This window comes from Gorilla gorilla, chromosome 17 (assembly GCF_029281585.2).
Source record: "Gorilla gorilla gorilla isolate KB3781 chromosome 17, NHGRI_mGorGor1-v2.1_pri, whole genome shotgun sequence".
NCBI classification, from domain to species: Eukaryota; Metazoa; Chordata; class Mammalia; order Primates; family Hominidae; genus Gorilla; species Gorilla gorilla.
The window spans coordinates 68624394-68643078 of NC_073241.2; the positions used below are offsets into that span (position 1 = coordinate 68624394).

At 36.9% G+C, this 18685-nt stretch overlaps 1 long non-coding RNA gene across 3 annotated transcripts in view; it reads right to left on the minus strand.

Annotated features, from left to right (window-relative positions):
* The window catches only part of LOC101150578 (uncharacterized), a 515608-nt gene that overhangs the window by 106211 nt on the left and 390712 nt on the right, over positions 1 to 18685 (minus strand). For all 3 annotated transcript variants that reach the window (XR_008673427.2, XR_010131230.1, XR_010131231.1), the window contains one exon: positions 5814 to 5912. This is a non-coding gene — a long non-coding RNA (uncharacterized lncRNA). The remainder of the gene's footprint in view (positions 1 to 5813; positions 5913 to 18685) is intronic.

Here is an 18685-nt window from a genome sequence, read left to right on the forward strand (position 1 = left end):
CCATATATAACATTGGGGATAGTTGTTTTCTATATTGCCAGTGCTCTACATAGATTTCAGTGTAAACTCCAGTAATTTTTTTTTTTTTTTTTTTTTGAGACAGAGTCCTGCTCTATCACCCAGGCTGGAGTGGAGTGGCACAATCTCGGCTCACTGCATCCTCCGCCTCCCAGATTCAAGCTATTCTCCTGCCTCGGCCTCCTGAGTAGCTGGGATTATAGGCTTGCACCACCATGCCAGCTAATTTTTGTATTTTTAGTAGAGAGAGCATTCCACCATGTTGGTCAGGCTGGTCTCGAACTCCTGACCTCGTGATCCGCCTGCCTCTGCCTCCCAAAGTGCTGGATTACAGGCATGAGCCACTGTGCCCAGCTAATATTATTTCAAATGCTATAGTTCTATTTAGCTAATGAAATACTAACTGCCTTTTTAAATGTATATAAAAGCAAAATATTTGGCATTATATATAATAAAGTTTTCAACGTATTCTTATAGGAAAAAAAAAAGACACACTATGTTACCTGGACTACAAAGCCAAATAAAATAATTAATTGAGTGAAATTCAATGAGATGGATCTCCAATTCATATAACTAGAAGTTTAAAAATCACTTGCATTGTAAGAGATTATATGGGATATACATTTATCTACATATATCTTAATTGAATATGGAAGTACATGGAGTGGGAATTGGGGGGCACTTTGATAATGCCGGACTGTATTGTGACCAGTCAGATTGGTGGTGTGACTTATTTCCTTTGTACTTGCTGGTCTGCTGTGCTCTCACTTGTGCCACTCCGTCAGTCCAGGAAACCTCTCCTCTTATATCCCACTTATCTCATTCTTATACATTCTTCAACACCCTGAGGACTTTTCTGAGCACCTCAGGGTACCCGCTGGGCTCTCCCTCCTCTGGCCTATATTTTATTTACTTATTTTTTTTGAGATGGAGTCTTGCTTTGTCGCCCAGGCCGGAGTGCAGTGGTGCAATCTCTGCTCATTGCAACCTCTGCCTCCCAGGTTCAAGTGAGTCTGCTGCCTCAGCCTCTTGAGTAGCTGGGATTACAGATGTGCGCCTCCACACCCAGCTAATTTTTGTATTTTTAGTAAAGACAGGATTTCACCATGTTGACCAGGCTGGTCTTGAACTCCTGACTTTTTGATCCGTCTGCTCGGCCTCCCAAAGTGCTGGGATTACAGGCGTGAGCCACCGTGCCTGGCCTGACCTATAGCTTTTACTGTCAGTATCATCCATTTGATGCTGAGAGTGTATGGCTTTGTGTTATCTTTTTATAAGTAGGTCTCCAACTAAATTGTACAATTATTCCCCTGTATCTGTTAGAATGGCACGATCACAGAAAATTCTCAATTAATGCTTAATGCTGCTTATTATGTTACAAGATGAGCTCTCTGTACCAACCAACTGCACCAGTTCATTGCTCACCACCTTCTGGATAAATCTGGCCTAGGTCTCTAGGCAATTAGAATGGGCTTTTCTCATTGCATTCTCACCTCAGTTGTTTGATTCAGATACAAATTAATTGTGAGTAGAAGTTATTCCAATGTGACAACCGTCCAGTGTCTTGTTTGTGGAAAGAGAAAATGAGAACATGTTGACTGTGTTCCTTTTTTTGATGGGCCACAAGATAAATAAAGAAAACAGGAAGAACCTAACATTATCATGACTATTGAAAACATGCTTACTCTAATCTCTTGGTGCTGTGCTCAGCCTTGTCATGAAAACAAGGTGGTATACTCACAGTCCCCTTAAATAAATATGGTGACTAATTCTGATAGGACAGTAGAAAACCCAATAGTATTCTTGTGTCTTCTTTGCATTAGTAGAAGATAGTGGTCTTCAAAGCTGTCATCATATTAGTACTTTTCACAGATACTAAAATTCATCTTCCAAAATGAAATCATTATCCAAACAATCTACAGATGGGATGTTACTAGTGGAGTCCATGGATTTTTCTCAAGATGCAAATTTATTATTTTACTTTACTTTCAGGAATGGAACATGACCTTTCTCTCTTGCTTCATCTTAGCATCATGGATTGGTTAATACATTCTATTTTTTCCTAGGTGTTTCATTACTATTATCATATTTCCACTGCAGAAAATATGAAGGGGAAAAAAGAGCAAAAAATAAAATATGAAATAGGGAAAAGAAAGAAAAATGCTGAATATCAGTCAGGCTTGACGAGGTTCCCCTAAGAATAGATTACCTAGTCTAATGTTGTGGAAAAATGACTGCTATACATCAGCAGAAGAGGTCAGGAAATTAAATTTTATGTGTCCTGCTCGGAAAAAAAAGAGAGTTTGGCTGAAAAATAGAATTCTTCATGGCTTGGTGAAAATTTTGAACATTTCAATTCTCATTTACAAAAAAGACAAAACAAAACAAAACAAAGCCCTCATAGTGGAAGTAACTGCAAATCAAAAAACAAGATAGATCTTGTAAGCCATAATGAAAAAAATGTCTATCAAAGGTCCTGTGACTGCCTGCTATCATGTCCAGTCCCATAAGGTAATTGGAAAGGTGGCAGCCATGTTTTGGTCAATTCTTGAATTCTGTAAAGTTCAGGTTAGAGGAAAATCTGTGGCATTTATAATTACTTTTAGTGGCTATTTAAGGGGCAACACCTTTGAGTGGATGGTTTATGGACCTGAAGGAATATTATCTAACTTATAAATGTAAGTAGAAATTATTTTAAAATGCTGCTCTTGTGAAGAGAGTGACCACTGTCCTTCCTATTGACCTTCCCTTGCTTCTCAGGTCATGTTCTTAATCATTTAATTCTTTTTTATATTTTCACCTTTCTTACCCTTTTTTACGTAATTCAGATGAAGCCCTGCCACTTCTCTTCTCACCAAAGATAAAGAATTCATTTGTAACTCTCATATAATTTTACCACTATCTATTCAGTTAGGGAATCTGCTCCATCAGAAATTTCCACACCACCTATGGTCTTTATTCTTTCTACCTACCAATACCTTCCTTTGTATACAAATATAGACTAACTTTTTTTTTTGAGACAGAGTTTCACTCTTGTTGTTGCCCAGGCTGGAGTGCAGTGGTGCTATCTCGGCTCACTGCAACCTCCACCTCCCGGGTTCAAGTGATTCTCCTGCTTCAGCCTCCAGAGTAACTGGGACTACAGGCATGCACCACCACGCCCAGCTAATTTTGTATTTTGAATAGAGACGGGGTTTCTCCATGTTGGTCAGGCTAGTCTCAAACTCCTGACCTCAGGTGATCTGCCCGCCTCGGCCTCCCAAAGTGCTGGGATTACAGGCGTGAGCCACTGTGGTGTCCTCTTTATCAAGACATTATTATGGCAAAATACCCACAACTGTTTTGACCTTCATTTTCCTTCAGTTTGCCTCCTTTAGTCTTCCCGACTTTTCATGATCCAACTTGGGAAATAAAAAGTGAAGCCTCTGGCATGTACTTTGTTATCTCTTACAGTCTTGTCTATCAGGTTTTTCAATCTAATTTTTTCCTCCACCTGGCTTAGAAGGTAATCTTTTCAAGAAGAGTAATGAGTCTTTAACAATCAACATATGCATTATTTTCTCATACTCCTTAACTGTCCCATCTCTGTGAACTTCTCTCAGCTCCAGTCTTCCACTTCCTCCTACCTTTCCATCAAATCCTGTTCTACTTTATTTCCACCTCTTACCTCTTAAAAATATGCATTTTCCACACGCAAGTGCAGATTAAGGTTACTTCTTTCCTTCTAGTCTTTGTATCTACCTTTCTTATGATGAGATACTACATCTAATAGATCCTACTTCTTGACAGGTAGTGAAGCAACAAGGTAAGAGGCCAGGATACTGAAGACGGTCTGACTTAAGACCATCATGGTTTGGCAGTTTTTCAGCCATGGAGCTTTAAACAGTCACTTAACCTCTCTAACCTCAGCTTCTAAATTTCAGAAAATTAATGAGTTAGAAAAATAATGAGTATATCAAAAGTATATTGAAAGAAATAAATAAGTAAATGTATGGAAATCACTTCCTCTTTGCTTTCCAGTCTTTTCTTCACAATCACCTTCTTTGGGCCTGCCCTGGCCACCCTCTTACTTCCAGCACTCCTGATCTTTAACATGGTGTGTTTACTTATGCAGTACTTGTCACCTCCTATAATCTATATTATTTAATGTTTATATAATCAACTTAATTATTATGTATATTATTTATTTATTGTTTTGTTCATTGATGAATTCCCAACATTGAGAAATATATATCTATGTCTAATTTGTGCTCAGTAAATATTTACTAAATGAATGTACTAAATAGGTACAGTAATAGGTATAAATAGGCATAGGTATACTTTTTTTGTTGTTTTTCTTTACCTCCCTCTCTTACTGTATATTTCCTTCAAGAAGGAATCCATATACTAAGTATCAAGATGAACACCAAAAAAGACCATCAACTAGACAATTATAGTGTTTACAAAGTATCAAGTATTTAGATAATTGTAAAGTTATAGATAACTGACAAGCTTTCAGTTTCTTCATTGTAAAGAGACTGTAAAGTCCCATCACGTAATTCTTTAATTTGATGTATTTACAGAAATGTTTGCTTTTAAAGTGCCTACTGTCTTTATTGGCAATGATGGAAACAGAGCCCCATAGACATTTTAGCAATGTCACCGTGGGAAGTTATTTTTCTCCAAACCCTATTGATGTGAAACAATTATATTTACCATCACATTCAATTCAACTATGCTCAAATAGATATGTTTACAAAGCAAAATCAAAGGCTGAAAGAACCAAACTTTTTTTCCTACACTTCAAATTTCTATCAGTTAGAAAATTTAGGTTGGTGAAAAGAAGAAAGTAGAAGTTATATAAATAACAAATTTATTTATTTATATAGTTGTAAAATTTACTAGAGATGAGGTTTTGCTATGCTATCCAGGCTGGACTCAAACTTCTGACCTCAAGCTATCCTCCCACTTCAGCCTCCCATGTAGCTAGAACTACAAGCATCTATCACATTATGCCGGCAGACAATAACTTTAATTGCCAACTTTATTTGTTTTATTTATAAACACGACTAATGTATTTCCAATATATATTATAAATTGACTACTGGCCAAATCAATGATCTTTACCACAATTTCTAAAGTTGCTTTTTGAAATATTTCACTTCCACCACAAATGATTGCTACCTAGATTTATAACCGTTCACAATTTACCACATTATTAATCATTACCTTATTGATTAAATATTACATTTCTTTCTTTATGCATTTATCTACTCATTCATTCAATGAATATTTATGACAAACCTTGTTTATGACACCACCAATGTATTATTTTAAAACCTGACAAAAATCTTTGTTTTCTTGAAGCCTAGGATCAGCATTAATTCATGTAGAAATCATGATTAAGTGACATATTATGAGAGATTTTTACTTCTCCCTGATAATTTTGTACTCAGATTTTCCAAATCCTATGTTCCACAAGCAAACACTTTGGAAAATGGAAGCAGAAATGTATTGCTGTCTATAAAGCCAAAAGAGATTAAATAAAAGCTTGCCTGAAAACTAGATTCTTGTTAGGGTAACAGAATCCAATTATTAAAAGAAAAAAAATTCAAAAACTCACAATCATATATATTTAAAAATATACTTTATAGCTTGAGGTATTGTTACTACTAGTATGTCATTCAGGAACACGAAACCAGTAGAAAAATAATTATCATGAGGTTATTGCACAAACTAATATAACACATATATAAACATGAATATATAATATAAATTCAAGATTTTAAAAAATGAAAAGTCATAGAAAATCATACCTCTCATAGAAACTGATAAGAGTAAGTAGGCAAGCAACAATAGTAAATCGTACTTCTGCTTCTCCGAGGTGAGTAACATGGACTGATTTACATTTCCACCTGAAATAACCAAAAAATGGACAAAATATATGAAAAAGGTGATTACTAGGATACTGAATATCATGTAAAGAAGTACAGTGATCCCTGAGTGATGGAGGAAAAATGAGTAGAACCCTATGATTGCCCCAGCTTTTTGCTGTAAAAGAGTTTGCAGACAACACACACAGGGAGGAATCTTCTAGGTGGAGTCCCAGAGGACTCCCTGAGTTGAGAACAAGAATTTAAGATTCCAAAACAGCTAGAGTCTATAGCACAGAGAGCTAGAGAGGAGACAGCTGTACAAAGGCTGAATTTTGGGGGAATCTGCAGAGTCTCATTTAAATATTCAGCTGATTAATTATAAGTGTATATGTAGAAGAAAATGTCCGGAGTCTGGAGACAGAACCGATAGAGAGAATTAGAGGTTAGATTTCCAGTGCTTACACAGAGCCAGTGTTATTGTCTGAATGTTTGTCCCCCTGAAATTCATATGTTGAAATTCTAACACCTCCTCGTTTTCTTCAACTGCATGAAGTTTCATGAAAAACCTACAGCTAACATCATAGTTAATGGGAAAAGACTGGGTGCTTTGCCTCAAAGATAAAAAATGCAAAGATGCTGGCTTTCACAACTTCCATTTCAATATTGTTCTGGTAATTCTACCCAATGCAATGAGGCAAGAAAAATAAATAAAAATCATTCAGTTTGGAAAGAAATATTTAAAACTGTATTTAATGAAGAAAAATACATAGGATTCTTTTTTAAAAAACTAGAATTATTAAATGGGTTTAGCAAGACTAATTAAAGACCATTATATAAATATCAATCGTATATCTATATACTAAAAAAATTTTTAAATCAGAAATTGAAATTAATAACACACCCCATTTATATAGCATAAAAATTATGACATACTTAGGTTTAAATCTCACAAAATATGTTTATGACACATACTAAAAACTTCAAAGCCTCACTTATGAAAATTGAAGACTCAGGGCCAACTAGAAGCAGCGTGATTGGAGGATCTCATCGAAAAGAACCATAACAGCATGCAAATCCTGCACAGGCACCTGAAGTATCCAGGTTCTGTCATCAGAACGGACTATGCAGCTGGTGTGACCCACAGAGAGGAAGGAAGAGCCAGTGTGATGCGGCTGTCCACCTGAGAGCCACACGGGGCAGGGGAGCCCCCACCCCCCGAGCTAAGGGAGGTGGTGAGTGAGCATGCTACCCAGCCTGGGAAAATGTGCTTTTTATATGGAACTGTGCAACCCACAGATCTGAAGACCTCACTCGTGAGCCCACACCACCAGGGCCTAGGGTCCCAGTCACAGAGCAGAGCAGATTCTCAACAGCCACCCAGCTAGAACCTGCTTAAGCCTACCAAGCTCCCAGGGCGAGGGGCAGCCAGCACCAGAGCTGTGGCTGCCTGCTGTCTAAGCCATTTGAGCTCCTCGGGAGAGAGGCGACAGCCAACACTGGGACTGGTAGCTGCCTAACACAATAAGCTCCCAGGGTGGGGGAAGGGTGGCAGCCATTTCTATAGCTCCAGGCCACCCTTTTTTCCTACTGGAGCCAGGGAAGCTGGATGGCTTGGTTCCAAAAGCTATCACCAACAGCCAAACACACCAGCTGTGGCAGACTGCAGCCAGAGTGCCTATTCAGGCCTTACCCTGACCCATCCCTCTTCACTGCGCTGGGCCTCCCTACGGGAACTCCAGCAACTCCAGTCAGGGGCTCAAGGTCAGAACTCTGATCTCCCTGGGCCTGAGCCCCTAGGGAGAGGGGTGGCCACAGTCTCTGCAGACAAACAGACTTAATCTTTCCTCCTGCTAATTCTGAGGCATCCGGGGAGCGCAGACGAGTGTGTTTTCCCCCAGCAAAGCACATCCCTTCCACCAAGGGACAGTCAAAGTGATTTGTTAAACGGGTCCTGCTCCCTGTGCCACCCAATTGGGTGAGACCCTCCAAAAGGGGTTGTCAGACACCCTATACAAGACCATTCCTACTGGCAACAGGTCAGTGCCCCTCAAGGTCAGAGATCCCAGAGGAAGGAGTAGGCATCCATCTTTACTGTTCTCCAACCTGCCTCCTTGAGTGACATCTCCAGGTGTGGGAGCAAATCAGATGAATAGGGCCTGAAGTGAACCCCCAGCAAACTGCAGCAGCTCTACAGAAGAGGGGCCTGACCACTGCAAGAAAAACAAACAGCAACAATAACAGCATCAACAAAAAAAGGCCCCACAAAACCCCATCCAAGTCAGCAACCTCAAAGATTGATACTAAACAAACTCATGAAGATGAGAATCAATTAAAAAAACACTGAAAACCCAAAAGGCCAGAGTGCCTCTTCTCTTCCATATGATCATAACACATCTCCAGCAAGGCGACAGAACTGGATGGAGGATGAGATGGATGAATTGACAGAAGTAGGCTTCAGAAAGTGGATAATAACAAACTCCGCTGAGCTAAAGGAGCATGTTCTAACCCAATGCAAAGAAGCTAAGAACTGATAAAAGGTTACAGGAGCTGCTAACTAGAATAACCAGTTTATAGCAGAACATAAATTACCTGATGGGGCTGAAAAACACAGCACGAGAACTTTGTGAGGCATACACAAGTATCAATAGCTGAATCAAACAAGTGGAAGAAAGGATATCAGAGTTTGAAGACCATCTTGCTGAAATAAGACATGCAGACAAAATTAGAGGAAAAAAGAATGAAAAGGAATAAACAAAACCTCCGAAAAATACGGGACTATGTAAAAAGACCAAACCTACGATTGATTGGAGAACCTGAAAGAGATGGGGATAGGCCAGGAGCAGTGGCTCATGCTTGTAATCCCAGCACTTTGGGAGGCTGAGGCGGGTGGATCACGAGGTCAGGAGATTGAGAACACCCCGGCTAACATGGTGAAACCCCGTCTTTACTAAAAATACAAAAAAAAAAAAAAAAAAAATTAGCTGGGCGTGGTGGCAGGTGCCTGTATTCCCAGCTACTCAGGAGGCTGAGGCAGGAGAATGCCATGAACCCGGGAGGCGGAGCTTGCAGTGAGCCAAGATCGCGCCACTGCACTCCAGCCTGGGCGACAGAGCCAGACTCCCAGACTCCACCTCAAAAAAAAAAAAAAAAAAAAAAAAAAAAAGAGAGACAGGGAGAATGGAACCAAGTTAGAAAACACTCTTCAGGATATTGTCCAGGAGAACTTCCCTAACCTAGTAAGACAGGCCAATGTTCAAATTTAAGAATACAGAGAACACCACTAAGATACGTTACGAGAAAAATCAACCCCAAGACACATAATCCTCAGGTTCTCCAAGGTCAGAATGAAGGCAAAAATGGTAAAGGTGGCCAGAGAGAAAGGTCACGTCACCTACAAAGGGAAGCCCATCAGACTAACAGCAGATCTCGCAGCAGAAACCCTACAAGCCAGAAAAGAGTAGGGACCAAAAGAAAAGAATTTTCAGCCCAGAATTTCATATGCAGCCTAACTAAGCTTCCTAAGCAGAGGAGAAATAACATTCTTTCCAGACAAGCAAATGCTGAGGGATTTTGTCACCAGCAGGCCTGCCTTGCAAGAGCTCCTGAAGGAGCTAAATATAGAAGGGAAAAACCAGTACCAGCCATGGCAAAAACACACCAAAATATAAAGACCAATGACACTATGATGAAACTGAATCAACTAGTGTGCAAAATAACCAGTTAGGATCACGATGACAGGATCAAATTCACACAACTATATTAACCTTATATGTAAATGCACTAAATCCCCCAATTGAAAGATACAGACTGGCAGATTCGATAGAGTCAAGACTCATTGGTGAGCTGTATTCAGGAGATGCATCTCACGTGCAAAGGCACACATAGGCTCAAAATAGACAAAGGAAAATTTACCAAGCAAATGGAGAGAAAAAAAAAGCAGGGGTTACAACGCTAGTCATTGACAAAACCGACTTTAAACCAGCAAAGATCCAAAAGACAAAGAAGGGCATTACATAATTGTAAAGGGATCGATTCAGCAAGAAGAGCAAGCTAACTGTCCTAAATATATATACACCCAATACAAGAATATCCAGATTCATAAAACAAGTTCTTAGAGACCTACAAAGAGACTTAGACTCCCACACAATAATAGTGGGAGACTTTAATACCCCACTGTCAATATTAGACAGATCAGTAAGACGGAAAATTAACAAGGATATTCAGGACTTGAGCTCATCTCTGGATCAAGTGGACCTAATAGACATCTACAGAACTCTCCACCCCAAATCAACAGAATATGTGTTCTTCTCAGTGCCATATGGCACTCATTCTAAAATTGACCACATAATTGGAAGTAAAACACTCCTCAGCAAATGCAAAAAAAACTGAAATCATAACAAACAATCTCTCAGACCACAGTGTGATCAAATTAGAACTCAGGATTAAGAAACTCACCCAAAACCACACAGCTACATGGAAATTGAACAACCTGCTCCTGAATGACTCCTGGGTAAATAATGAAATTAAGGCAGAAATCAAGAAGTTCTTTGAAACCAATGAGAACAGAGACAATGAACCAGAGTCTCTGGGACACAGCTAAAGTAGTGTTAAGAGGGAAATTTCTAGCACTAAATGCCCACATCAGAAAGCTAGAAAGATCTCAAATTGACACCCTAACATTACAATTAAAAAAGCTAGAGAAGCAAGAGCAAACAAATCCAAAAGCTAGCAGAAGACAAGAAGTAACTAAGATCAGAGCAAAACTGAAGGAGATAGAGACATCAAAAACCCTTCAAAAAATCAATGAATCCAGGAGCTGGTTTTTTTAAAAAAATTAACAAAATATACCACTAGCTAGATTAATAAAGAAGAAAAGGGAGAAGAATCAAATAGACACAATAAAAGATGAAAAAGGGGATGTCACCCCTTACCCCGCAGAAATACAAACTGCCCTCAGAGAATACTATAAACACATCTATGCAAATAAACTAGAAAGTCTAAAAAAAATGGATAAACTCCTAGACACATACACCTTCCCAAGACTAAACTAGGAAGAGGTCGAATCCTTGAATAGACCAATAACAAGTTCTGAAACTGAGGCAGTAATTAATAGCCTACCAACCAAAAAAAGCCCAGGACCAGATGGATTCACAGCCAAATTCTACCAGAGATACCAAGAGGAGCTGGTACCATTCCTTCTGAAACTATTCCAAACAATTGAAAAGGAGGAACTCATCCCTAACTCAATTTATAAGGCCAGCATCATCCTGATACCAAAACCTGGCAGAGACACAACAACAACAAATTTCAGGCTAATATCCCAGATGAACATCAATGGGAAAATCTTCAATAAAATACTGGCAAACCGAATCCAGCAGCACATCAAAAAGTTTATCCACACGATCAAGTCAGCTTCATCCATAGGATGCAAGCCTAGTTCAAAATATGGAAATCAATAAAAGTAACCCATCACATAAACAGAACCCATAACAAAAACCACACAATCACCTCAATATATGCAGAAAAGGCCTTCGATAAAACTCAACATCTCTTCATGTTAAAAACTCTCAATAAACTAGTTGTTGACGGAACATATCTCAAAATAATAAGAACTATTTATGACAAATCCATAGCAAATATCACACTGAATGGGCAAAATCTGGAAGCATTCCCTTTGAAAACCAGCACAAGACAAGGATGCCCTCTCTCACTCTTATTCAACATAGTATTGGAGGTTTTGGCCAGGGCAATCAGGCAAGAGGAAGAAATAAACGATATTCAAATAGGAAGGGAGGAAGTCAAATTGTCTCTGTTTGCAGATGATATGGTTCTGTATTTAGAAAGCCCCATCACCTCAGCCCAAACTTCTTAAGCTGATGAGCAACTTCAGCAAAGTATCAGGATACAAATTCAATGTGCAAAAATCACAAACATTCCTATACACCAACAATAGAGAAGCAGAGAGCCAAATCATGAATGAACTCCTATTCACAATTGCTACAAAGAGAATAAAATACCTAGGAATACAGCTAACAAGGGATGTGAAGGACCTCTTCAAGGAGAACTACAAACCATTGTTCAAGGAAATAAGAGATGACGGAAACAATGAAAAAAAAATTCCATTCTTACGGAATAGGAATAATCAATATCGTGAAAATGACCATACTGACCAAAGTAATTTATAGATTAAATGTTATTCCCATCAAACTACCATCGACATTTTTCACAGAATTAGAAAAAACTACTTTAAATTTCATATCAAACCAAAGAAGAGCCCAATATAGCCAAGACAATCCTAAGCAGAAAGAACAAAGCTGGAGGCATCACACTACCTGACTTCAAACTATACTACAAGGCTACAGTAACCAAAACAGCATGGCAATTGTACCAAACAGACATCTAGACCAAGGGAACAGAACAGATTCCTCAGAAATAACCCCACACATCTACAACCATCTTTGACAAAACCTGACAAAAACAATCAATGGGAGAAAGGATTCCCTATTTAATAAATGGTGCTGGGAAAGCTGGATAGCCATATGCAGAAAACTGAAACTGAACCCCCTTTCTTATGCCTTATACAAAAATTAACTCGAGATAGATTAAAGTCCTAAATGTAAAACCAAAAACCATAAAAACCCTAGAAGAAATCAAAGTCAATACCATTCAGGACATAGGCATGGGCAAAGACTTCGTGACAAAAACACCAAAAGCAATTGCAACAAAAGCCAAAATTGACAAATGGGATCTAATTGAACTAAAGAGCTTCAGCACAGCAAAAGAAATTATCATCTAAGTGAACAGGTTACCTACAGAATGGGAGAAAATTTTAGCAATCTATCCATCTGACAAAGATCTAATATCCAGAATCTACAAGGAACTTAAACAAATTTACAAGAAAAAAAAAAACAACCCCATCCAAAAGTGGGCAAAGATATGAACAGACACTTCTCAAAAGAAGACATTTATGCAGCCAACAAACATATGGAAAAAAGCTTAATATCACTGATCATAAGAGAAATGGAAATCACAACCACAATGAGATACCATCTCATGCCAGTCAGAATGGTAGTTATTAAAAAGTCAAGAAACAATAGATGCTCGTGAGGCTGTGGAAAAATAGGAACACTTTTACACTGTTGGTGGGAATCTAAATTATAAATTAGTTCAACCATTGTGGAAGAAAGTGTGGCAATTACTCAAGGACCTAGAACCAGAAATACCATTTGACCCATCAATCCCATTACTGGGTATATAGCCAAAGGAATATAAATCATTCTACTATAAAGACACATGCACAGGCATGTTTATTGCAGCACTATTTACAATAGCAAAGACATGGAACCAACCCAAATGTCCATCAATGATAGACTGGATAAAGAAAATGTGGTACATATATACCATGGAATACTATGCAGCCATAAAAAGGAATGAGATCATGTCCTTTGCAGGGACATGGATGAAGCTGGAAGGCATCATTCTCAGCAAACTAACACAGGAACAGAAAACCAAACACCACATATTCTCACTCACAACTGGGAGTTGAACAATGAGAACACATAGACACAGGGAGGGGACAACACACACTGGGGCCAATCAGGGGGTTGGGGGTGATGGGAGGGAGAGCATTAGGACAAACAGTTAAGCATGCGGGTCTTAAAACGTAGATGATGGGTTGATAGGTACAGCAAACCACCAAGGCACACATGTACCTATGTAACAAAGCTGCACGTTCTGTACTTATATTCTGGAACTCAAAGTAAAATTAAAAGAAAAATTTAAAAAACCATAAAAAAACAAAAAAATTAAAGAAAAGAAAAATTGAAGATTTAAGTAATTGGAAATGTATTATTTTAAATAAATTTATCATTTATATAATATAATATATAATAATTTATTTTAAAATAACATATTTGTATATTTAAATAATTTTTAATATACATTTTAAAAATTAATTGACAGGGTAATACATGCCTGTACTCCTAGCTACTGTTGAGGCTGAGGTGGGAGGATTCCTCGAGCCCAGAGTTCAAGGCTACAGTGAGCTATGATCAAATCGCACCACTGTACTGAGGCTCCAGTACTCTTAAAAAAGAAGTTGGAGTACAAAAACTCCCTGATTTCAAGTCTTCTTACAGTGCACACTTCCTACAGTGCTAATCCGATGATGGTGGTATTATACAATAATTAAGACAGTGTAGTACTGCCACAAATATAGACAAATAGATTAATTAAACAAAATAGGGAGTCCAGAAAAATGATCCACACACATATATACATCCCTATTTTTCCACAAAGTTGTAAAGGTAATTAAATGGAGAAAGGATAACTTTTCACAAGTGTTGTTAGAATACCCAGAAATTCTATGTAAAAAAACAAAAACTTGAATTCATACCTCAACCATATACAAAAAAATTCAAAGTAAACGACAAAACTAAATATATAATCTACAGCTATAAAACTTTTAGAAGAAAACAGGATACAACTGCATAACCTTGGTTTAGACGAAAGTAGTTTGCGTATAACAGCATAAGGCAAAAAAAAAATTGAACTGGACTTTATCTAAATTACTTTTTTTTTGTTCTTTGATGTTCACTGTTAAGATAATGAAAACATTAGCCAAAGTCTGGGGAAAAAATATTTGCAAAGCATATATATTATAAAATACATGTATAAGTAATATATAAAGAACTCTCAAAACTCAATAAGAAAATAAAACACCTAACACAAAATGTGCAAAAGATTTTACCAAGGAAAATATACACATTGAAAGTAAGCCATGATAAGAAGTTCAACATGATTAGTCATTAGGGAAATACAAATTAAAATCGCAATGATCTACAACTCTTCACCAGTAAAATGGCTAAAATTAAGAAGCCTGACGATACCAATGACAGGCAAGTATGTGGAACAACTGGAACTCTTTTACTCTGTTGGAGGGAATATGAAATGATGCAATCGTACTGGAAAACTGTTCAGTGGTTTTGTTAAAAAGTTATACATGCATAAGCTATATGATACTGCCATTCCACGTCTATGTATTTGCCCTGAAATGAAGGCATACATCCATTCAAATACTTTCACACAAATGTTCATGGTAGCTTATTTTAATAACCAAAATCTGAAAACAATCCAAATGTCCATCAACAGGTGAATGGATAAACAAATTGTGAAATACTACTCAGCAATATTAAGGAATGCATTATTTATATACTTCAATGGCATGAATGGATCTCAGAATGGTTACTATGATCAAAAGAAGCCAGATGAAAAAGAGTACCTACTGTATGACTCCATTTACTTAAAACTCAAAAATGTCAATTAATTTATAGCGACAGAAAGCAGATCAGTGGTTGCTTTAAAGCAGAAGGGGAAGGCAGGGATGAATTACAAAGTGGTTCAGGAAAACTTTTGGGGTAATAGATATATTCATTATCTTGATCATGGTGATAATTTCATGGTGTGTACATGTCAAAGCTTATGAAATTTAGTAAATTCTACATGATGAGAATTTTACTGCACGTCAATTATTTCTCTATATAGCTTTTCAAAAAGTTAGCAAGAATGTAGATGATTTGATGAAGTACATTAAAAATCTGACTTAATTATCATGTGAGATGAAGCATTCATCAAATTAAAAATATAGATTTATTTAAAATATACCTGGACCAGGTATTACAATGTAACTGGCACAAATGGCACACAAGAAATCTCAAAGATCAACAAAATTTAATAACAGACCAAACTCTCTGGCCACAAAATAACTTTGGAAATGCTTAATAGAAAGACAAAGAAAATTTAAACTCTTCTTTATACTTTTGTTGAAAATCTAAAGATTTCATACTGACTGTGTGCCAGGCATTATTAATTAACTGTCTATAAGTGTTCTCTATTACATTAAGGTGTCTACTATAAACTTCCAAAATACTTATTATTAACATGGTAAATATTTTTGAAACCAATCCTTGTTTTTTGCCTTTTCATCTTATCTCTCAACCATATAATAAATGTCACTACTATCACTTACCAAATCTTTCCTTCCTCAGCTAAGAAGAAAACTGAGATATAAGTGGAGATTTTTGTTTATTTGTTTGTTTTTGAGACAGAGTCTCACTCTGTCACGCAGGCTGGAGGGCAGTGGGGCATTCTCGGCTCCCTGCAACCTCTGCCTACTGGATTCAAGCAATTCTTGTGCCTCAGCCCCCCGAGTAGCTAGGATTACAGGGTGCACCACCAAACCCAGCTAATTTCTGTATTTTATTATTTTAGTAGAGACAGGGTTTTATCATGTTGCCCAGGTTGGTCTTGAACTCCTGGCCTCAAGTGATCCACCCACTTCAGCCTCCCAAAGTGCTGAGATTACAGGTATTAACCACTGTGCCCACCTTCCAGTGGAGTTTTCAAAGTCTAGTTACTGAATCACATTGAATTAAAATTATTTGTAAGATTGTAACGATATAGGTGATTATTCATTATTGTTTTTTTCTTTTACTTCTTATCACAAAACAAAATGTTCTTAGTTGTTCCGAAAGTATTTTATTATTATTATCATAAAGACTGTTAGAAGAGGATTTATAAAAAAAATTCACAAAGATATTTCGTATTACATAAATCTCCCTACACATATCTAAGCTATTGTTGAGTTCCCATGGACTTTTGTATACTTACATGTCAGCAACTCAGTTCTAGCATTTATTTAAAAAAAACCCAAACTAAAAGGTATTATATTATATCAAAATACTGAAAAAACATCAGAATTTGTTATTTGTAACACTGAAAAAGTATGCAATAGCAGATGCTGTTGTAATGCAGGAGAGCAAAGACTCAGCCCACGGTTAATAGAGAGTTGATGCAGTTATGGGAGTACATGAGAAGGGCACAACTAGAGTACTTACTGTGACCAACACTAAAGGGCTGGATAAAAGCAGAGGTGACTGAGAAGGAACAAATAAGAAATGTGTACCAAGAGAGTCTAAGAATGAGAGACAGTGGTGCCACGGAAGCCAATATGGGAGAGTACATTGGGATAGTGAACAGTGCCACTCTCCATGTTCAGAGTGGTCATGGGGGTCAAGGAAACACCAGATGTCCCCAGATTCCATCTAGAACAGAGAGATATCCATTTTGACCTGTAGGGTCAAGCCATCTAGATTCAGAAAAATCAGTGAAATTTTCTTTTTTATGCTAATTCGTAGATCTATTTATATGAACAAAATGGGCTTGATAAAAAAGACAACACATGAATACCATACAAGAAACTGAGTACATCACTCTGAAGAAATGCTGAGTGCAAACACAGACTTGGCTTCAAATTTCAGATTTTGAGAATTCAATGGTTCTTCTAAAAGCGTGGGAGAGATGTGTTTGCAATGCAAAATGAAGTTGGCAACTCTATGCAATAAACATTTGTTGGTACCTATTCTGTGTAGGAAACTATTTTAGAAACTGTGACTGTAGAAAATAGAAAGACTATTTTAGTTTACATCTAGGAACTTAGAATCATGGATTTCTATATGATAAAAATTGGTATGTAACATGAATAATTACTGTATTGGAGGCAAGTACAAAGTACTATGTTTGTTCATATGTATACATAAATATGTATATCTTAAGCATGCAGATAAAATGAATGTACAATTATTCACACTTTTAGAGACATATGCAGATAATTTTTTCTCCAAAGTGTTTGGTCCAACATAGATATATAAATAGTCTATATTTTTATATGCTTGTAGAAACATATAATTTGAGAAGGTAAAAATATATAATTTGTGTATAAGTCATCACAGAGATTAATTAATCTTCCCAGGGTTGAGACTGGGAAATCTCACATAACAGATGTGATATTTGAAAATGTATAGAAGTGTGTGGTATAAAGAAAGATTTGAGGTAAAAGAGAAGAAGAGAAAGTCCATATGAAATACTGGCAATTTTGTCCCACTTCAAGTTTGAGAATTCATGGAATATTGAATGAATTCCTTTTGAAATCATGTATAAATAACACAGAGGATCATTTCTCCTTGAATCACCCCTCACCCCAGTCTGCTAATCTTTGAAAGCAATTTTTTAAAAAATGCCAGGGGAGTATGTTATTTTTGTAAGATAATTCTACGATAATTTTTGTAAGACAATGTTATTTTTGTAAAGAAGGGGAACATCACACTCTGGGGACTGTTGTGGGGTGGGGAGGGGGGAGGGATATCATTAGGAGATATACCTAATGCTAAATAACGAGTTAATGGGTGCAGCACACCAGCATGGCACATGTATACATATGTAACTAACCTGCACATTGTGCACATGTACCCTAAAACTTAAAGTATAATAATAATAATAAAAAAGATAATTTCTAAGATAATTAAATAGCTTAGATTATTTTATTGAGAGATATAGTCAATTAGAGAAAGTAATATTTAGCATTGGTTTAAATACATTTATTTTGTTGATTTAGCTTAACTTTGCACATGTTTAAATTTTATAAATGTATAATACTATATATTATACATATTAATATATGTGTATATATGTGTATGGGTATATGCATGTATTTGTGTATATGTACTTATATGTATATGTATGTATATGTATATGTATATGTATATGTATATGTATATAACCAAACTGAGAAGATTATTCTGGTAACTTGTAGGATGATATAGATTCAGACGCGGAGTGTAATGGTGTTTAAAATCGCATTAAAATAAATAAGGAATTGTTGTATGGTCAGTCTGAATGTTATTCAGAAAATGGAATGTTGAATCCGTGTATGAAGATGAAGCAGCTTCCTACGCATTGGCAACCAATCTGTTCTG